Source organism: Denticeps clupeoides, chromosome 12 (genome assembly GCF_900700375.1).
Source record: "Denticeps clupeoides chromosome 12, fDenClu1.1, whole genome shotgun sequence".
NCBI classification, from domain to species: Eukaryota; Metazoa; Chordata; class Actinopteri; order Clupeiformes; family Denticipitidae; genus Denticeps; species Denticeps clupeoides.
In genome coordinates, this window is record NC_041718.1 from 4,678,596 (window position 1) to 4,700,161 (window position 21,566).

General features: G+C 41.0%; 1 protein-coding gene across 2 annotated transcripts in view; it reads right to left on the reverse strand.

Annotated features, from left to right (window-relative positions):
- The window catches only part of cntn4 (contactin 4), a 133,292-nt gene extending 113,925 nt beyond the window's left edge, over positions 1–19,367 (reverse strand). The window contains exon 1 of one of the 2 annotated variants that reach the window (XM_028999141.1): positions 19,191–19,367. The gene's annotated coding sequence lies outside the window, so the exon portion shown is untranslated. Of the gene's footprint in view, positions 1–5,419; positions 5,623–19,190 lie in introns of those variants that run through there. The other variant, XM_028999139.1, reaches the window with a different exon arrangement.
- Between the last annotated feature and the right edge of the window lie 2,199 nt (positions 19,368–21,566).

A 21,566-nucleotide genomic window follows, 5' to 3' on the forward strand; every position in this document is an offset into this window, starting at 1 on the left:
AATATTATATTGGCAATAAATATATGCCTGGTATTCCATTGTTCTCTGTAAAAACAAGATAGCAATATGGTATCACAAGTTACAGCCATGTAACGCTAATGTTTGAGGGAAACGCTAATAATCAAGGGGGACCAGACTCTTGGGCTTGGGACTTTGGAGACACAATTAACTGTCAGGTATAAAGATATGGGTTAATTAGATTTAACCTTTCAAACTAAAACGCAGAGACACAAGTGTACAAGTGCACAATGAGCAAGTGAAGGGCCTATAAAGACATATGCTACGCTACGCTGCAACGCTACACTGCTACGCTACGCTGCTATGCTAGAGTGCTCTCATAGGATGGCCACAGTACTCACTGACTGAAGTTTCTGCTCATTCGTTGCCTTTACAATGAAATTGTAAGCCTTTAGCAAGGTCTTCACAGCACCGCACGTTTTCGCTCTCTAAAAAAACGTATGCTCTCCTTGTTTGGCGTCTAGTTCTCCTCCGCGGTGAGTTTAACACATTGGTGTTCTCAAGCCTTGTCTCATCATTCTTGTAGTTGCCTTATGAGGTTCAACGGCTGCTGAACGTGTTATTCGACATTGCTGTAAGCGTTTCCACACCATGAGTGTGGAAATGACAGTTCTGGCTCCCCTGAAACAGCATCTCCATGAGGACGCAAGGTCAGATCATGCTTTTAAAACACTCGAATCCTGGCCCGAACCTTTGCATGCTCTCCTCGGGCCTTCGTAGGCATCTGTCACTTTTTTTGGAGGGTTGAGAGTTACTGCACGTGCCTCAGGTGCTACAACAAGACGTCCCTGTTGAACCTCAGTTTGAATTCACAGTCTCTCCCAGGCATGTGGGATTCAACGATTAAAATATTGCAGATGCAGCTTTACTAAATTGCTTTTTCAGATATTTGTAAGAGAAGTACAGTCAATATTTTTATATTGTAACCCCGGTATGAGGAAGCACTTCAAAAAGAAAAAAAAAACACAACGGATTCTTTTGAAACGTTAAGAGATTTTCAATTGATTTCATAGTTGCAAAAAAATGACCAATTTCCAAAGTTTTTGCTGGAGTTGTGATGCGATCTGATCATCTAAGTTGCTCAATGTAAGGTGGTAATTAGGGTTGTTTTTAAGTCACGTCTAGTACATTACGGATTTGGACTATAGAGGGTGGAGAGTTTTAATGCAAAGATCATGAACAAGCAAACAGCTGGAAAAAGTTTTAGGTGTATGTCTGTGAAAAAGACTTTTAGATTAAATTATTGTTGTCTAAAAATGCTGTGGCTTTCTCTAGTCGTCTGAAAAAAACGTATGGGTAGCATAGCCAACATCTAGGCAGTTTGGCATTTTAAACATGCTTCAATCAGTCAGTGCTTTTTTTCTATATTAAACTACTTGAACAATGTATCTAAAAAAATTAAGCAACTATTGCAATACAATGTTGATGTGATGACCTAAATTACAGGCTAATCACATTGCTCCTGACATATTGGTGGCCAGTACCTGGGTTGTTTTCCTTGGTCTTTTCTATGTGTAAAGTTTGCTGCTGTACTGTACTTTTACCAACTCACATTTGAATGAATATGAAAACCAGACCCTCATTTAATCTGCGCACAAGTGAACATCATAATGACAACAACATATAGCAATAATGCGTTGCACTCTTGAGTCATGTTACACATCCTTCAAATGTGAATATCAGAAAAAACATACAGTACGGTGACCTCAGTAATAATATAGAAATAATATGTATTTTGTACATATTATACATACATTGTAGGGTCAACCAAGACCTGTGATTTGGCAAACATCTGTCATGTTAATCGTCTCGGAACTAAATTGCAGACACAGGGTAAATAATAAGGGAAACTTCATTTTTTTTACAACAATTTGGGCTTCAGGTAGGAACCTATTGTATTGTGTTTTGAATAACATATGCTAACCTATATTATGTGCAATAGCTAAAAAACAGGTTTTGTCATGCACAGGTTTTGGATTAAATGATGAAATGGCGTTTGCTTGATGTGCACCAGCACATGCAATTCCAGAAGAGCCCTGACAGGCCTATTATTTATTTAGAAAATGACGCGTTCTGTTCAATTCCTCTCAAAAGATGACAGAATGCCACATTAAGATTGTCCACAACATACGCAAATTAGATTGCCCACCCAAGAAGTGTTCAAGTACATTGAGGAGCGCTCTGTAGGTCCCAAAATGAGTTTACTTCAGGTCATATGTAATAGCAGTAAGTTTCAAAATTGACAGCATTACTTAGAGGTTGAATAACTCTGACTTGGCAGTATTAAGAACATTCAAAGAACAGTTTCTTCAAAGACTTGAAATGGAGCTCAGCAGAAATGTTCTGAATCCTTAAATATGGACATCCTTCTTCAATGGCTAGAGTATATTTCCATTGCCACTTTTATTTTACATATTACATCTCAATTAACATGTTCTCTATGTCAACACACATTCTGCAGACATTAACATTAATGATATGTCACCTAGCTCAAGACCCTATAGAAGAAAAAGGTGCTAAATATTACAGCCTGTAGAACCTATTTTCCATGCACTGCTCTCCATGAAAAACCGACTGTGGGAATCTCTGCAGGGGTAAAAAAAAAAAAATCACCTTAATATGTCACAAGAGGCTTAGCCACCACTGCTTCCCCACAGCCTCCACACACATAATGCTATTTTGGAGGAAAAAAAACTGTACAGTGCTGTTTACTTTAAAAAATAGAGAGCAGAGACTAGAGGGGAGAGAGGGGAAAAGACTGGAACCCATTCCTGTGATGCTAAAGGAGTGACATGGGGCATTTGTCTTTATTTGCGACTCCTCACCCAGGTTTATTCTGTAGCCTCCGGCTAAGAGACTTAACATTAAGACTTTGCCGACTTTGGGCGTCCTCAGAAGCTAGCCCCAAAAAACAAAGTCAATGGACGTGCCCATAAAGACCCTTTCAGATTTTAAATAAATGCCTGCGTCCTCTTTCTCTGCCCGGCTGGCATTATAATGTCATGGCTTCGATAAATCAGTGAAGATTTTTCTCTGCAGATTCGCAAACTGCTGCGTAGACAGACAGACAAAAAGACAGATTACTGTCAAAACTAATTCCCAGTTAGCCCGGGTATTCATTGGACCATATTTTTCTAAATAAATAAATAAATAAATGAATGAATGAATGAATGATATATATCATGCTGCATTTCGGCCTTAATGCAATACACAAAACAGCTTGGCCTTATTACCAAATAATCACACACCAAGCCGGAGAGAGGCTGCATTTTTATGCAAAATAATAAAGGTGGCTTTAAAAAAAAGTTCTGCATGCTGTTAAAACTCCATTAGTGCACCGAATAGCCTCAGCGCTGCCATATCAGTCCGGCTACAGGAGATAAAAGCTAACTGCCAGAGGATTTTTTTTTTCCTCCCCTCCATGCAGCTTTAAAAGGGACTGTCATGTGTGCCATCTGTGTCATAAAGTTTGCAGGGGTGGCTCCGGAAAAAGGGGTCGGGCGAAAAATGAATTTTCCATTCTTGATTATATCAAATAATATCAATAACATCAAATTAGAACCAAAGCTGATTTAGAAGAAAATGTGATCATTGTTTTTGTTTGTGCTGTGCAGGACACGGCGTCCAATACGGGGTTTTCACCACGGTACTTCTTCACCGTCGTGAGCGCCGATTCGACGGCCAGGTTCCATATGTGCATCATATTTCTTGCTCACTTGGCCATTAGATACCATTGTGTGACCCAATTTCCCGTAGTACCGATATGACCAATAGTCGATCATATTTATAATCTGCCCGAGCCTTATCCAGACATGTAATTTCTGGTGTCCTCGCTCGCTCGTGAATTTGTTTCCTAGACAGAAGTGGGGGGAAATGTATACATAAAATAAATATGCCCCTGACGTCACATTTTCTTGATAGTTCCACCACTGGAATCCATCCAATTAAAATTTTATGACATGTCTCTAAACGTAACAAGCCCAGCATCATTTTAGTGTCGCTTTTACGTTGCATCACTTCTGACAGGCTGTCTGGTGGCAGCAGGCTCACCACCGAGTTTACATTTATTCTGGTTGGTGCTATCCAGACACCAAACACACTAGGGGTGTGTATTGATTATATCTGATTATATAGCTGATATACAAGATGCTGTGTACCATCTGTGTGGAGTAATAATTCAGCCAAAACTACCCAACTCAGGACTGAATTCTCAGGACTAAATTTGATGTTTGATGACCCTGTATCGATACAATATCACCACGTAAAATATCATGATAGATTGCTGCATCGATATTTTCGAACACCCCTAAAACGCACCCACTCACAAACATCCCCTCGAGCCCGATGTACCGTCTGAGGGGCTACTTCTGGTGGCATGGGCGCCCCGGTACTCCGTCCTAAGGCAGACGGCGATCTGTCAAGTGTCCCATCACAGGCGTCCTGCATTGTGGGCTCTCACCGCCACCTCTACAAATCACACAAGTGCCACTCCACCCGCATACGAAACAGGAAAATCCATCAAGATATTAACAGGTCGTTTCACTGGAGTTTGGGGAACCGGGTACCCCACTTACTCAACAGATGTTCACACGACCAATTAAAAGACGATCCGCGGTGTGGCTCTAGTCCGTTAAACCCCGCCAACAAGGGGTTCAAAAGGACACATCTGCCGGCCTGGCACCGACGTGGGACAGCCGATGTCCAGCAATGACAACTGTCAGTGGCAGAGGGACAGATCCTGGGATTAGTGGAAACCGGCAGTATCAAAATGTGCCCAAAAAGGTTTCGGCCATATCGGTGTCAATTTAAATAATTTACCATTTACAATCCCAGGCGTAGCAGATGCGCTTCAAACGCCAGCATACCGCGCAAAGAAAATTATATATAATTATTCACGTTTCTTTTTAAACATCGGATAGGCAATAAAAAAAGAGCCGATCTGGTCCACTTAATCATTGTCATTATTATTAATATTTTTTTCTTTTGGGGGGGGTCAGCGCATGATCAGCCAACATCGACACCGATCCGAGTCATTTCCAGGGGAAATGAAATTATTTTAAAAAGAATGAACCACACCACATGGACAAAATAAAGCCGAGCGACGCGTGACGGGTCGCAGCTAAAGTTCCAAGTTGACGCCCTGCGCCCCCCCACCCGAACGCGCAATATTCCAATAAAATTCCAATAAAACTCTCCGCGATCCGTTCTGTGCTCGCAGGAAAACGCATCATTTATCCTAGTTTAATTGCAGTTGATATTCCCCGTGATATCTGTCTACGGAAAAGTCAAGCGCAAAAATTCGAACGGCGGAATTAAGATTAAAAAATGTTAAAAAAAAAAAAAAGTCCCCGTCGCCGTCCGGGACCCCCGGCCACCGGGTCGAGGTGGAAGGCGCACTTACGCGAGATCGCGCCGGGGCTCCGCGGTCCTCCTCCTCCTCCTCCTCCTCCGAGCATCCGAGCGGAAAGGAGCCCCTTCTGGGTCGAGGGCGGGACGAGGGGCGCCGGGGAGCCGGAGCGGAGAGCGACTGCAGCCGCGACGAGCAGGAAGCGGCGCTGCCGTCGCCGTCGCCGTCGCCGTGACACGAGGCGGGCACCTCCCACCTACTGTACCGCGCTTTTATTCAGGAGAGGCTCTTTTTAATGGCCGAAGGTGCGCGGACCCCGCCGCATTCGTCACTCGTCGCACATAAAATGTATTTGCAAATTTATTTATGCATGCACGTCTGTTTTTTTGTTTTTTTTTAAGTCATCGCTGATAGCAACGCAGGCTCAGCACAAACCAAGAGAGGTGCATTAGGAAATCAAATATTTATATATCTTAATGAGCACTTTCCTGCATGCTGCAAGATCCATACCACCCAGAGCACTGTTGCTCTCCAAACCTTCCTTTCCAATTACATTAAAATGGCCGACAGCACCAATGTGTCCCCATGACAAAACCAAGTTGCCCTAACCAAGCCCTTTTTGTCTATTTCTTTCTCCTTTTTTGATCTGTGGCAAGGTTCACTTGCAGCCACACCTCTAGGTGCCAATGGCTGTGAAATGTCGTGCTGCTGTGGCCACACGCATTTGCATTGCAACCATGCCACGCTCGGTTGGGTTACATGGGTTGCACGAGCCGATAAAGCAAAAAAAAAAAAAGGGGGGGGGGCCATGCACCCTAACACGCTCTCCCTGGGCGCAGGGCAAGGCTGTGCGGCGCCGTGCATCGCCGGTTTGTAATTTATGTTGAAATGCATGCAGATGCAACAGAGGCAGCCTAATCTGAACCAGAAACACAGGAGAGAAGAACTCCACTAGGTGGCAATGCACAAATAAACTGTCACCCCCCATCCCCCACAGCGCTGATGATGCTGGGTCACAAAGTGTCTGGTCCTTAACGTCAAGCAGAGCTTTATGCACGTCTGGGTGTTTATGGTTTCTGCTGCAATGTAAGGAAATGAATAAAGATGTCTCCTAATGAATTCAACCTTTGATCCCGTATTTTGTTTCATTATCCCCACACAAGGCTTAATTATCGTAAGTGGGATTTAAAAAAAAAATCCACTCCTTTTAAAATAGTCAATGGGAAAAGGCGATAATTAGGCAGGAAATAAATTGAATTCCTGATGGGATTAGCGAGGAAGCAGCTCGCAAAAAAAAAAAAGGACCACAGTTCAGAAGGCAGAGAGAAATGCAACTTTAACTGAGAGCTTCCAGAGACGTTTTCGTTACCATTATCCTTCCTTATATGTCATGTGTATCGTCCCTGACCATCGGTTACCATGACGCCTTAAATGCATTATTGATTCCATTTAAAGTAATCTACATGCCGTATTGGCCTGAGCATGAGACAGGTTTCTTGTGCATAAATACGTGGTGTCGTTCCTTATCTATTCTTTATCAGCTTAATGCAAAAGCAGTTGAGGTAGATGATGCCATATACAAGTTTTTTAATTAGTCCTTAAAAAGGTCAGGTGGCATGGAGGAGTTGTCTTCTATTACGGTATTTTTTTTCTTTTCGTCCAGACATTGCTAACAATTGTCTTTCTTACCCTGAAAAGAGTGTGGAAGCCCCAAAGTGGAGTTTTGCATTGATGTCCGTGATGCTGTAGATTAACCCGACATATGTTGACTGCAACAGCATAGTGCTGTGAAATTCTTGCCTTCAAAACACCCACAATTCCTAACCTACTTAATTACCACTATACGTTTTATTAAAATATAATATGTAACATGTTAGATGCAATAAGTGTTTGTCCAGTTTAAAGCGTTTATGTGATGTTTAAAGATGGCCTTTTAGTTCTACATAAAACCCTCATTGTTCATTTCCGTGTCAGGCTGCATATTATAGTGACAATAAGACATGATTAGCCCATGACTAGGTAATTAAATCATGCCCAATAAAGTTGACCCGCGATTGTCCACAGTTCAACTTTTTGATCTGGCCCTCCTAATGAAAAAGTTTGTCTTTTTCCCCCAACCATTAATCAGAGGAGATACAATTTGATACAAGGCTTTCAGATCTGTAGACATGGTCCCCTCAGGGGCAGACTGCTGAGGGAGGCAACGTTTATCTGACCTTTTTATCAGCGGCTTCCGGATCATTAGACGGAAAAAGACGGCTTCGTGCATCCGAGTACTTCCTTCGTTTCCTACGGCTTCTTATAGCTCAGAGGTGGTGGGTCCAGCAACTTTTGTCATTAGCTCTGGTGACATCATACTCTCTTTATTAATATTCGCAGATGAACTCGAGGTTTGATTAAGGGTTGCAGTTCTTTTGTGAGTGGACAGCGCAGCACATTATCTGCTTGAAGCCTACACTAAATAAAGTCTAGCCCCCCATCTCCTGCTGCTATGTGACCAATATGCTGCAGTTGTCCATTAACATTTTGAACATTATGAGAAATGACTCAGTTTCGAACTTGAATCGTACTTGAATTATTTAATATCCCCTATTATAAATGTTTTTTTTTGTTTTATATCGTTCTTGTTGGTCCCGTAATACTGCATCTGAAGTCTCTTTCCGAGATTACAGCCACTAGTCCCACATTGATATTTCCCCAGGACGCGCTGTTTCACTAATCATGTCTTATTGTCACAATAATATGAAAATTAACAATGAGGGTTTTATGTAGAACTAAAAAAGAGGAGAGCAGCCTATAAAAGTTGCCCCTTCAGGCCACCACTGCCCCGCTAGGTCACCACTGCCCCTTCACCACTGCTTCACATGTTTGGAAGCCATGGCGGTCGTGGAGTTCCTTTTTTAAGGGGAGGGATGGGAAGTTCTCTGGGTGAACAAAGCATGAGAAAGGGGAGGTAACCTTTACCCGTATGACGACATACAGTAAGGAGCTAAATTCCAGATCTGACCATCTGAGCAGCCACTTTCTGAACGGTGAAGCAGAATGACCAAAGCACTCTTTACACCTATCGCCATTTATAACCACTGCAGGACTATAGACAGGCTCGGGAAACTCGTATTAATGTTAAATAATCTCACAAATGTTCTAAAAATTTTTACATGTTACTTTTCCAGTGTTGCGATGTGCCAAGGAAACACCATCCCAGTTACTTGAGTTCATTACTCTCCTGTTAAATGCATATGTAGTGTTGAGTCAGAGGTTCCGGCAGCTGAACATCTGGCCTTCTCAACCTATGCATTGTTGCTCACCCCTTTGCTATCAGAACCACATCCCTGATGCAGTCGGGGGAAGATAAACAACGGTTCAGCCTGGTGCCTGCTGAGCTCCTGGAATAGGGAATATGCCAAGAAATCTAGCATGACTGCCTTAGACATGTTCCAATTTGGCAAAGAACCACCATTGTCATGAATCGGTGCTTATACTCTTCGACTTGTCATGCAAATATCGTAACCCATAAGGGAAATATGGTCCTTAACTTGAAGAGTTCCTTAGAATTTATTTCTCATCCTGGCGCTTGCCATCAGAGTAATTTCTTCCGCCTACTTACAGCAGCAGGCTTTACTCACAACTCTGGTGACAGAGCCCGGATGATCCGTTATTTTGGTCAGAGCCTTACAGGGAGTTTCAGGCACACAACTAATCCCCTGTCTGCACACATGCACCTCACAGATGCAGTAAACAGCTAAACGAATGTTGCCCATGTGGAGGATTCACCCATCAGTCTGTTCTCTAACCTGCTTGTTCGGGTGAGTGACAGGGCAAAGCTGTCCTGGCGATAAATTATGCTTTGGGCAACTTTTTTTTTGGTTGGTGTCAATATTAATCTTCCACTAGAGGGCAGTTCAGAGTTCAAATATAGCAACCGTCAAACCGCAACACAACAAAGTCGTAATAGCAATTTATTTAAGAAATTTTGTCAAAGATCAAACCTCCTGAGAACTTAAATGCTAAATGTTATCGTTCCGTCGGTAAAGAAGATTATTCTGTAACAATAGTGTGTAAAGTGTGTCAAAACTCTCCACAAGGTTGATGAAACCAGATAAACCATGTCAGCAAGAACACATTGCAGAAACGTCCAGGTTTTATAACACGACTGATGCATGCGTGGTGATTGGAGGAACCATGCCAGATCCAGATCCTTGTGAACCTGGGTCTTCTGAACTATGCTACTACACTACCACCAAGAGCACTGGACCGACCACACGCCTGGCATGAAAGTGTGGCCATGAAAGGTGTCAAATGTTAAAGATCTGGCTTAAAACACCATGGCTGTCTGTCTTTTTTAAGTGAAGGTGTTGTCGTTGTGAAACACTGCAGCACAGCACATGGTGCACCCAACGAAACGTGTCCTCTGTATTTAACCCATCACCTTAGTGGACAGCCATGAAAGGCGCTCGAGGAGCAGTGTGTGGGGATGGTACCTTGATCAAGGGGATTTGAAAAGCACATTCAAACGCTCCCCTTGACTTTCACATTCCAATAGTTTGTACTGTAGACATGCTCATCAGCAGCTTTTGTTAAGCCTCTGCTGTCGGCCTGAGGTGTCTCTTATAGTGGCAGTTGGGTTTTGAAACCAGCTTGGGTGTTATTTGGGGACACGAGTAACAAGGGCTGCTTTGCTGAGTGTTCTATAATTAAAAGAATGCAGCCCGCATAACAGGAACATAATCTCGTTTTTGGGATGCTAAAGTGAGGCAAAAACCCGGCTTTAATAGGACATTGTGCAGAATTGATGAGAGTCTAGGCCTGTACGGCGAGCGTGGCTCTTCACACCAGCGAATTTAAAGGTTTCACGACGGTACTTCATCATCCCTTTTACCATCATGGGTGGAACCTGAACTGAACGTTTTGGTTTACTGTTACGCTTTCAGCACCATGAAACCAAATAAATCCGAGGGAGATTTTGTCCCCTGAAATTGTGACCCTTAAAACTTTATGCTTGCACACTGCTGTAGACGATAAACAGAAATAAAACCATTAAAAACGGCATCCCTGGATGAGAGAAATAACCTCAGTTTATGGGCTGTGGCTCATTAGGGAAAATTAGTTCCTGAAAAAGTCATTAGCAAGTTGCTTGTTTTATGGGGTGACATGCCCCCGGTGACCACTAATGTCCCCCTTTTAATTTAAATTTTTTTTTTTATCTGGCAATCACAGGTATTGCATCTTTTCTTTCACACTCATATTAACACCAGCCAGAACTGTTCTTTCTGTCTGATGGCCGAACAAAAGAAGTAGCTAGCAGCATAGATGAAGCGTAATGTACGGAACGTGTTGTTATTCAACCCAGGAATCAGCATATGAGGCATGAAATGTTCAATGCCTCCTGCGAACCTGTGCACAGGGTCAGTGCAGACCAAATTTACTCACACTTTTCCCTCTTTGCTCAGTTTCTCATGTAGTATCAGATGCAATCCCTTAGAGATCGGTGCCTTTGATTACAAAAAAGAGTAAATCAGACAAGAAATTGTCAAAGAAATATTGATGGCCCTTATCTACGAGAATGTTAAAGACTTAGAAGATCTATTTCTAGTCAAGATTTCAGTTCTTGCATGTTTTCTTTGGCCTTGCTTATAAAGCTCAGGATAACTGGAAGGCTGGAGCCTGATGGTTCTTTGATGGTTCTTTTCAGATCATTTGTGTACAATGTGTAAGAATCGCTCACTCCATATAAATTGTTTCGTAAGCCTCAATAAAACGAATAACTTCTAATTCTTCAGCTGAATGTAACAACAAACAAACTGTTAAAAAGGACCTTTTTTTTTAAAAATTGTACCCTGTAAAAAAAAACACTGTACAATACTTTCAATTATACTATGGACTTTGCTTTTTAAAGCAGTTTTATTAAAGTATTATTTCTACTGAGCTCAAACAAATTCCCCTCTACATCAGGAAGTTCTTGCCCGCTCCAGGCTCCTATGATTAAAGCCCTCCGTCCGAGAATCCATAAAAAAAAAAAAAAAGCCTGCAGGATCCATGTTGGATAAACACACGTCGCTCCAGTGACCACAGTGATGGCTTTTCAGATTCAGAAAGATTATAAAGAGCATCAGAAAGAGTGTGTGCATGTGCCTCTGAGTGTACGCATGTGTGCCGAGCGGGTGGTCGGGTGCTAATACGAAAAAAAAAAAAAAAAAAAGCTGCACTGCATTAAAACATGACACCCCATTGCCCTCGAGTGACGTGCTGATCCTCATTTCTGTGCCCACTCTAGCACATCTCATTTTGCCTGAGCCATACCAGGTGCTGCCTCCCCGGCATGGTGTGTCACGCCGGGGCGACGGCGCTGACAGAGGACACGCTAACAAGGGTGCCATCGGGGCGTGCACGGTGATGCCCAGAATATGGAGGTGCCACGCTGTGACGACCTCAGACCTGGTCCAAAGAAGAAATGTATTCATCCATACGTGTCTACAGAGCGATAACTTCCCCCTCACAGCAGCATGCAGCCAATTTACCTCGGCAAATGCCAGCTAAATATAGCTAGACCAAAACACATTGGAAGGAATGAAATGAAAGCACCATCAGTCAAGTTAAAAACTGAAAAGAATCATTTACAAGTCATCATTCAGTGCTCTACCGGAAGTGGCAAATGGCAGCAAGAAAAAGGGGCATTATTGGGGCTGTATGAGGCAACAGGCCTCATTAAAAAGTCATTGGGTATTTGCAGAACAACCTTGTGAACCTTTTTAATTGGCCTTTGGGGAAATTGCTTATTGAGGTTGTCAGAATTAAACTCTCTTCGCTGTTAAAATGAATGACAGAAATGATCATTACACTTCTCTCTACAGCTACCAATGACATGCAGCCATGCACTAAATAATATATAAGTATTAAATATGCACTTATTACATACAATACTACAATACTTTTAGGGCCTTGTTGCCATGCAGCTATAGACACACAATTTACACCAAGCCATTAATACCATAACTGTGCTTAACGATTATGGAGTTTATGGAAAAAACAATTCCGTGTATTAATTGGCAGAAGTAGAAACGTATAAAAACTGAAATTGATGTCTGCGCCAATCATAAATATATAGACTCATTTTTAAAAATCCTATTTAATAGAAATATTGAATAGCAGATTTCTTAATCGAATCAATATATTGTTAATCGAATCAATATATCAAATCAATATATTAACTAGGCTAAGGCCATTTCCTTTTTTTCTGTTTGTGTTTCTATATACCAGCAGCTTTTGCTTTTCATCATTTTAGTCTCTCCATTCAGCCTTTCCTCAACACTTTGGGCTTTGTGCTTGCAAAATGATGCAATTTAGTCCTGAAACAAGATCTCTGATTGGTTTTCACACAGATCTTTTGTGTTCGTTGTGTTGTTAGAATAATGGCAATGGTAAAGATACATGTTTTAATGGTACTGTATGTAGCAATTACTACAGAAAAACTGTTCACCTATCCATGAATGTTTGTAATGCACTAGATACCACACTTCCAAACTCAGAACCTTAACACTACTGAAACAGCAAGATCAGATGAGTTCTGGAGTTCAGTCAAGATTTCAAAGTGACCTTGTATGGGAGCGACCCCCTTTTTAATCAGTGAATAAGTGCAACTGAGGCAGGATCATCAGTAGTTCTGGAGAAGCTGAAATCAAATTGTGAGCCAAGAAAAAAAAGTTTGCTGAATTACGATGGCAAGTAGGGTGACTGACCTACATCCCACTCCACTCTGTAGCAGCATATGCCCTCACTACTCCTATATGAAACACAATTTTAATTAAAACAAGATAAAAAACAATAACTGTAATTTTGTCAGTTTCATTTATGACTTTGTTCCTTTGTAAACTGTGTAAACTGCATAATATCCAATAATATTAATATTCATAATAGTAATAATGACTATGGAGGACTTACCACCGTTGTCTATAAGGCTGCGTGACTTGTCTTGTCAGGTCATAATCACAACGATCCAAACATCTGTCTGTCCTCACATCTCAGTGTCTCCTCCATTGGTGTGATTGGGGAGGGGGGTCAGTGACTCTCAGCCAGAGTTGAAGATAATCCTAATGGTCTTAGATCATGTTGCCACGCTGACACACCATTAAGTGATGAGCGCTGAGAATTGCATTACCGCAGCTTCTAAGATTAAGAGTGATAAGGTAAAGACATTCTCGCTACCCTTTCTCTTCTGCAGGCCCGCATCCATGGCTTTCTAGCGCTGAATAATTCATCACCCCAAATCATCATCCGGTAAAGATAAAGGCCCTTCAGCACTCCCTCCAGGGTATTGATTTCAGCACATTACGAACACTGAGCGTAATGGTGTCCACTCTGGTCTGGAACATGAAACTGTAAGATTAGTCAAAATAACTGTTTTGATTGTTCCTCACCACTTCCATGCCCATCAAGGACAGACAGGGAGTAGAGAAGCTCTTTCCTTATCTCAGTTGAGCTCAAAGTCAAAAAAACTCAAAAACTTGTCACTCTTCACTTTGCCTTTTTGCTGTTTTTATGACAGCCCATGCTGTCATATAGATTGTATTGGTTATTTTTTATTTTAAAAAATAGCAAACATACAACACACAATAAAATGTCATTACACAAGTCCATAAATAGTTGAAACATTTAGAGTATTATGGTATCATGTAACTAAAGCTTGACCTCATGGCACAGCAGCCGTTTATGAGCTGGTAATGCACTTTCAAAGTAAGCAAATATCTGACAAGTTAAACACGCTTTTTGAGTATTAGAAGATCAGATTATACTGCACATCCGCATTCCAAGCCACAAATAAATTATTAAAAATAGCATATTACACTGTGGACTCACTTACCTGGACCTTGTGTAAAACCCTCGGATTAATCATAGTGTTGTGAACATTCAAGATCATTAACTTTAAATGTAATCTTCTACATAATTTAAGCACTAAACCTCAATATAATGGTAGATTTAAGGTGAATGGTAGATTTAAGGGGCATATTTCAGATGGACTACATAAAACATAGTGCACAGCGAGTGTTTGTCCATGTCAGATTCAGTTGTTTTTCTGACAGTCTTGAAATATGATAATAATAATAATAGTAATAATAATAATCTACATGGTTTGTTTGGTAGGGTATGGTCCAGACATGTCTAAACAAAGAACGAAGATTGAAACAGAGTGATGGATTTGAAGGGAGTGACAGAAGTTTGCTGTACATCTGACATATTGTCATGAGTTTGTATAAATCATCTCAGATAGATTCTGAATCCCCATTGGCTCCTTTTATTTTAGGCCACCATTTCAGACCATTTAATCTGTCTTGTGTTTTTTTATTTCATTTGTAGGTATAAACGTATCCTTGCTGTGTCCGATCTTTGTTCTGTCATTTTACCAATAGCTCCCACTGAGCTATGCGTGTTGTGCTTACCATATGTTCATCTACGACACTAATGTTCATGTACTGGGTTTCCTAAATAATTACACCATAACAAAAAGGGCTGGTGCTTTCCTTTTTTTGCAGCTGTTTATTTCTGTAAATCCTGAAGACACACTTGATGATGAGTTGTAGACACTCTTTTTTGCATCACCATTGGCACCGTGAAAATTGAGCTCTAAGTGGGCCCTCAGCAGACCAATCCAGCAACGATCACATGGCTGGAAGCTCAGATAAGAATGGACATGACCTTCATCACTTCTTGAGTTAACTGAACGAAATGTTACTACAGGCAATGGAAAGAATTTCAAAGGACTCCAAGTTCCGATTGCCCACCCACTCTAAAAGCACACTCAAAACCTCTGTCGACGTCTCAGATACTGCAATAAAACTGCCTCTCAGTCCTCAGTCTCTACCACAGGACAACCAGGATACGTGCCGATGGACAGACAGGTCCACTTGCCTCCATCTCCACTTTTTTCCACCAAATACAAGTGAAAGTGAAGTGATTATCATTGTGAAACACTGCAGTACAGCACACGGTGACACAACAAATTGTGTCCTCTGCTTTAAACCATCACCCTTGGTGAGCAGTGGGCAGCCATGACAGGCGCCCGGGGAGCAGGGTGTGGGGACGGTACTTTTCTCAGTGGCACCTTGGTGGCTCTGAAATTCCAACCAGCAACCTTATGATTATGGGGCTGCTTCCTTAACCACTGAGCCACCACTGCCCCAGAGTATTATGCTGAAGGCTCAAACATGTCTTCAATACGGTGGTGTGCTCTTACGACCTGTATGAATGACATTTCAGAAGCCACTGATCTGATTACATTTTGGGCATTTTTTTTTGTCGATTGATTCTGCCTCTGAAAGCACAGTGTTATTAAGGAATGTGGAAGACTGATTGTGCTTCTCTCAGGGCCAAATTTTGGTGGATGAATGCAATGCAAAAAGCTGAAGGTAAAAATAACATTTATGAGCATGTCCAAGTCCTAATGCAATCTTAATCACTCAGAAGGACGTTTTTGGGCATATCATGTAAGAAATATGGATATCACCTTTAAAAGGCAGGGGTGATAAGATCTAATGCAGCTTGCTGTTTCATTGGTGTTTACCCAGCAACCCAGATCAGTTGTTTGCTGAGGAAATAAGCCACTGTCCAAACTGTAATCATTTATCAGTCAGTCAGAAATAGTATATTAATAATAGTTTCATTTATACAATAAAATGTGTAAACAGCAATAAAAAGGTTCCAAAGTTTGGCATAAAATGGGTCCAAAGCTGGGTTTCTAAATCCCCTTGCTAAAAATGAATAAAGACATGGTCTTTGTTGGTCTGAAACACAATGTAATTTTGCTTCTTTTAAATAGCAATGCCCCTGGCCACTCCTCACTTACAAAACACCACTTCTGGTTATGAGACAGACTTTACACTGACCTTTTTTTAAAAAATCTTTTTATCCTCACATGGTTGTAAGAAGCTCTCTTGTCTGTTTCTTTATGTTTTTTTGGTGTATCTGGAGTGGTTGGGAGAATTTGCAACAACACTGCTCACAGATGCCTGCTGTCTGGCCAATCAGACCATGGGTACGAGTAGCTACACTTGTCATGGCCATTACTCTACTTGACACTTTGCTGGATTCTGGATTCTTGGTAGTATTTTAGAGTGACTCCAATTTTGTTACCATGTGGAACAAAAATTTATTCTTAGAACTTTCCTCATTCTTTTATGAAATCATCTGGGACAGAAAGTGGGGAAATATGACCTTGAGCACCAGCTAAATCCTGCATAGGTTTTCTTTCTTTTATGAAAAATATATGAAATGTAAAGAGAAAAAAAATGTGGAGCAGACTGGACTGAATAAAGGTTTACTTTCTAACCTGTGCAGTTCAATAGTCTGAAACTCCATATGAATGGCTTGAATGTTCATCCAGTCTTACTCGTGCTGTGTGTAGTTTTTAGAGACTTAATAAATTATGTAGATTCTTTCAAATGATCTCTTGTAGTCAGTGTCACAATACTTTAGCAATGCAAAAAACTTTATTTATTATTTTTTCTTAGTTCATTAAAATACTGTATGTCAAGCCTCTCTTGACTGATGACTGTTGTCAATCACAGTTCATGAAGAGGCCATGTTTTAAACACATGAATAATAGAAATATGGCTTATTTCAGCTAAATATGTTAACCACTGGAGATTTCAGAAAAAAAGACCTCCTTGACCACTCCATGCTCAAAGAGACTGCCTGTGCATTGGCAAGTCTGAGTAGTGAACGTGAGAGAATGAAATAAAATCTTTGATTAACTCATTCACTCACTTTTTTTATTGTGAATTACTTTAGATGAATGATCAGATTAGGTTGAATTCAAGTGAAATCCCCTAATAAAAAGTACAATTGTGTTTTCTACTTGTTAGTGTGGTCTGACAGCTAACCTCCTATCCTTGGTTAGGTGGTACGGTGGGAGCTGATGCCCATGACACAGCAGCATATTTGAGTGATTCTTCGATTTATCCCTTTTTTACTTGGAGTGAAGAACAACGGCTGCAAGCTCAAGAGTCCATGATGAGGGTCTGAACGTCCATTAAAAAAGGCCTGAGGATGTGCTGGGTTATCTTTAAAGCAGATCTGATGAAGCAATGTTAATTTGAAATGCATGTGGGTGTTTTGGTGCATTGGTGCATCAAAAAAGTGTGTATTACTCATTCCCTCACAAGATCAGATAAGGGGTCTGAGGACTCTTCTACACGTAGTTTCCCAGTCCGCATCCTGCCTGTGTACCGTTGATAAGAGTGCTGTGCATGTTTCAGCCAACTTGAGTTGCAGCAGTTTAACCCATATGTACGCCACAGATAAAGATTACATAAGTCTTGTTTTTAAATGTAAGGTTCTTTGCACTTTAACAGGGCTTGTGGTGGAATGTAATTTAGAAGTTGTTGATTTAATCCCATTTGTACAGGTATGAAGATCAGGTCTGGACAACAAAGCACTGATGTACATTGCACTGTTCAATAAGATGGCAAAAATCTAAACAAATCTAAAAAAATCTAAGCTTTTTGTGGCTGAAATAGGTTTGTGAGACCTAGACAAGTTGACCACAGTAGCTGCAGGTTTATGTATGTATACCATAGTAGGATATTAAAGAGCTCAATTGAGTGTCCCATTCTCATTCACCTGCACTCCGAAAGTATGCACACACGGGTTCACTGGTCAGCCGCCTGCGCCACTCAGAACCACCACACTGTATACTGAGATCGATTCTGAGATTTTGCATGGCTTCGTGTTTTGGGGCCTAGTCCCCGTTCTGTAATAAATGTTGTGATAATTTTGCACTTATGCCTGGGTCTTCCGCTCCTCGCTGTGACACCTCTACCCAGGCTGTACTTGATTATTGTTGCATATACATTACCAGTCAAAAGTTTGGATGCCCCTACTCATTTATAGGGTCTTGCTTGTTTTTCCATTATAGAACAAAACTGAAAACACAGGCCTATGAAATATTACACGTGAGGTTATGTAATAAAAAAATTGCAAGCAAGGGGTAAAGTTGAACAAATGTAAAAGAGGCAATCCTCTTTTTCTCTTTATCATTTTGACACAACTCTGAGATGTTTCCCAAATTAGCCGCTATATAAGTGATTCTCCTTGTTCCCTTACCACTGTGCAGTCAGGGACAATACATGGATGAGTCTCAATCTGTAGCGAAATGTCCCCTCACTTATTGGTCCTTCATTAGTTGCATAACTAGCTATCCATGTGGCATCTTCATCGTAGCTGCATGATTGGCGTGTTGTCTTAAATTCAAAGATCCCTAAATGCCACTTTTTTGTCAGGTCCTGACCTGATTATGTGATACCCAGGTCCCACTGGGTTTACCCAACTGGTGCCTGTTCACCTGGCTATCGGGTCCCGATTGCTCAGAGTTGTCGCTCACTAGGCTGAGTGATCAGGACTCTTTTAAGGGGAACAACACACAATGTCTTGCATTGCCTGTTCCTGCTGCATGTATAGTTTGAGTTCCCGGCCCACATGCTGTGTTTTCTGTTTAGATCTAGTTTAAATGGACGCACAATCTGGATCCTTGAGAAAAAGCAATCGAGCTCAGACTCCCAACACAGACAACTCTGCAGGTTTCAATAGGGGATGTGGCTACCCAATTATTGTTATTGTTAGGTTTAGGAGTAGGGTTCGGCTGTGGCTTTCGGAGAATGCATGCGCACGCATGTGCAATCCAAAGCGACAAGGAAGCTGTATAAAATGCTCCATGTTAATGTCTATCGTGTGCATGTTTGATACAGTTTTCACAGTGCTGTAAGGTGCAGAGATTAAATGGATGCTACAGTGTTTAAAAAAACTATTCATATACTACAGCCTTCAGCCATCATACCAGATCTTTGCTGCATCCTCTCCCTTCAGTATCTCAGCTTGCTCCTGAGGTTCAATGGCTGGACTCAGTGAAGATTTCAGGCTTTTATTCTTCCTCCACAGTGGTGCTCGGTGTACAGAGTGGCCACTTAAACATGATTTGGTAAGTCACACAGCTCTGCAGCTTGTTGGATGTTATTGCTGCACTCTCTCCTACTGTCTGGCACAGCTGGTGAAAGAAGCTCCTGAAAGCCAATGACATGGGAGATGATCTTACCTCAGAGCAGCGTCACATACTTTTATGTGTCTCCTTTTTAAATGTTTATTATTATCCATTCTAAATCCTAGCTATATAAAATTAAATAATTGAATATGAAACATGTACAGCATATGCAAATGCACAACCTACAGTTCACTGGAGGCTAAGCACAAAGTGCATCACACAGACAGGGCCTTAAAAGTGCTTACGCAGAAACCTGACTTATCACTGGCCCAAGACCCATCTGATGTGACTGCTGAGCAGGAAATAAAGTGGTCATCATAGTCCATTAGATATTAGTCATTGGTTGCACCACACAGCCAATGTAATGTCTCTGAAGTCTGCAGATCATACACAGCAGTGCTGTAATGTCAGAAATACAAGTTCTAACTTGCAGTTATTTTAATGTATGTTTGTTTGACCTAGCATCATGAATTAATGTGCTTCTTTTTTTTTTTTTACAGTGTTTGTGTAATAGCCAAAGAGTAATGCTGGGCTTGCAAATAACCTTAAAACATTAAGCAGGTTCATTTGTTAAAATGGAAAACAAGTGAAGGAAAAATAACAAGGTGTGACATGGGCCGATAATAACCCACTTTAATTGCAAATTGATCGCTTGGTTAAGTCATCCCAAAATAACAAGGTGGCACAAAATGCTCAATGACGTAAGTAAATATTAATCCCATTCCACAAAAAAAGGTACAAGTGAATTTATCATTGTCACTCCCAGGGCACCTCAACAACCTTCTGTTCCTGCAATTGTTCCCCATATCAAACAATAGGGTACTAACCTACCCACTGGCAATGGTCACTGCTAAATTGCACACCCATATTTTGCTCATATTATGTACATAAATGAAATATTTATTTGTCTTCAGAATATGGTATATCATAGATTCATAGACACCATGGTATGCTATATGGTGTGAACTGAGGGTTGTTTACTTGGTAATATTTTTTTTATTAAAGGCATGTAAAGTAACTACAACATGTTAACACGTGAGTCTACACTCCTATCATTTCATTAGTTGTAAAAAAAAGTGAACATTGCAGCCCTGCAGTTGAGTGCCACAGAGATCTTTTTAAATTTCAACAATGACAAAGAGTCTGGAATACATCTGAAATCAAGGGTATGAACAGGGAGGTCTATGTTCGTTGTTAATTTCAGAGTCAATTAAAAAGAATACAACAAAATACAATAGAGTCTTCTTGGAGTGTGTGTGTGTGTGTGTGTGTGTGTGTGTGTGTATATTGTCAGTTTCCTGAGAAATTTTCATACAATTTCTTCATCTTTTTCTTTTTTTAAAACCCAGGCTCCAAACCAGATAATGAAAATCCTTAATGAACCTTAATGAAGTGCTACCACTAATAGAACATCAGCAACCCTGAGCAAGTACACCTAAAAAAAAGCTAATCTGATGAGATTCTCCATCAGCCCATCGGTGCAGCAGGTGCTGTCAGATCAGTTTCCTAGAGTAGTGTCAGGTGTCACTTTCAGGTAGATGTCAATTTCTGTAGGATATTAGATTCAGCCTGCAGCGTGGCTATAATCTTAATACAATTTGAACACTGATGGTAAAAAATTGACATGTTTGACATTTTTCCCCCACAGCAAGTAGCACTGTATGGCAGGACCTGAATAATACAGTATTAAGAATTCATCAGAATTTGGGCTTCTCGCATTGATGACAGTTTTGGTTACAGTCACAACAACTCTGCACCACGTCCCAAATTTCTATATGTCAAAGATGAAATATTTTGTGTTTTACAATTAAACTCATGGGTGAAATTGTGTCTCTGGGCTGTTTGGATCACCTCATAATTAGTTTGCTAGGTGAAAGACAGTCGTTCCACATTATTTAGCAGACCACAATTTTCAAGCAATATATGTAAACGTTTAAAAATCTCTCTGCTGCCGAAAAGCACGAAAGATTTGTGGCTGAATCAGAGCACACTGGTAGTCCTCTGCTGATGGGTGCTAGAGATCACAGAGGATGCACACAATTTTATCTAAGATGAGGTTGTGAGGTTATATTTTGAGAAATGTAAAACGTACTCTTTTTGGCCTTAGTCTGGGTATGGACAGGTTTTTGGAGCTGCTGATCAGTTATCATCCTACACACCTATTTGCGCTAGTGG